The sequence below is a fragment of the Pteropus vampyrus genome, unplaced genomic scaffold, assembly GCF_000151845.1.
Source record: "Pteropus vampyrus isolate Shadow unplaced genomic scaffold, Pvam_2.0 Scaffold57, whole genome shotgun sequence".
NCBI classification, from domain to species: Eukaryota; Metazoa; Chordata; class Mammalia; order Chiroptera; family Pteropodidae; genus Pteropus; species Pteropus vampyrus.
The window spans coordinates 5,280,442-5,281,851 of record NW_011888838.1 but is presented as its reverse complement, the minus strand read 5'-3'; the positions used below and the strand labels follow the sequence as shown (position 1 = coordinate 5,281,851).

The 1,410-nt window shown below is 37.7% G+C and overlaps 1 pseudogene; it reads left to right on the top strand.

Moving 5' to 3' along the window:
- Positions 1–989: 989 nt before the first annotated feature.
- On the top strand, positions 990–1,105 carry LOC111740095 (annotated as a pseudogene).
- Positions 1,106–1,410: the final 305 nt, after the last annotated feature.

The following is a 1,410-nucleotide window of genomic DNA, read 5'->3' as shown; positions in this document are numbered from 1 at the left end:
TTTCCTCTGATTCAAGCAGGTTTTACCTAGAATTGGGATTCCCTTGCTTTTTCCGCCTTTATCCTTCCATCTTTGTATGACTACATCTTTAATCATTAAGCCTTAGGACATAAGGTTCCCTCCAGTGTCAAATCTTTTAATAAAGCCTCAGATCTGTCGATAATGAGGACAATAAGTTTTGGTTAAACCAAAGATAATATCTTGACTTTAGATGTGTTTCAACCCCCGGCCCATCAGGGTGGAACAGCCCCACCGACCCTGGGACCAGCAGAGATGACACCATGGCTGATTCCAGAACCAGAGACGATGATCAGTTACCCCAGTCCTGTTCAATCAGCAGCACCCACGACCTCAACTCCCTCGGTTTCCATGGCTAATAATTTTCCCTATATAATCTATCACCCCACGAGACAAGGGGCCAGGTCTTTGAGCAGTAGCTCATCTTTATCTCTGGTACTTGCAACTCTCTAAAATAACCCTTTACTTTCTCTGCTGCAAAACCTATATGTATCTTACTGAACTTAGACACCTGCAGGCAGACAGACCCCTTTGCTCTGATAACATTGCCCCAGGGAATGAGGAGTTATTATTTAATGAATACACAATTTCAGTTTGAAAAGATAAAAAAGTTCTGGAAATGGATAGTGATGATGTCTGCACTACAACATAAATGTACTTAATGCCACTGAATTGTACTCTTAAAGATAGTTAAAATGGTAAATTTTATGTTAAATATATTTTACCATAATAAATATGCAAACTATCTCACTATTAATACTATTTAATATCTCACTATTATAACTATTAATATTTCAACTTTAAAGAAAAATATAAACTAATGCGAACAACTTTTATTCCAAACAGATCAATCTTGATAAGTACAAGGCAAATCAAGAGCAGTTAGGACATGGTTCCATGATGTAGCGATTAGCACATGCTTTACCTGCAGAAGGTCCTGAGATCACGCCCCAGTGGAGCCACAGTCCATGGTCTACAGCCATGCCACCCTGAACAAGCCCGATGTCTGATCTCTGAAGCCAAGCAGGGTTGGGCCTGGTTAGTACTTGGATGGGAGATCACCTAGGAAGACCAGGTGCTGTAAGCATAAATAATTGAAAAAAAAAAAAAAATCAAGAGAAATTAGTCATTAATTTTTTTTTCTTTTTTACAAGAAATGATGGAGGTGGGCATAAATATCTATAAGTTTCAGAAATGTGATTCAGTTTCTAGTATTTTGATATTTTAGCAAAGCGACATATTCTTATTTTTCTTGATTTCACAGCCATAAAAATGAAAAGGTAATAATTATACCAATAGAATTCTCTCTCTGCAGAGCTGGGGATTCTTTGAGCAAAGACTGCAAAAGACTGATGGTAAGGCCATTTTGTGAATATTCCATAATATAGAATC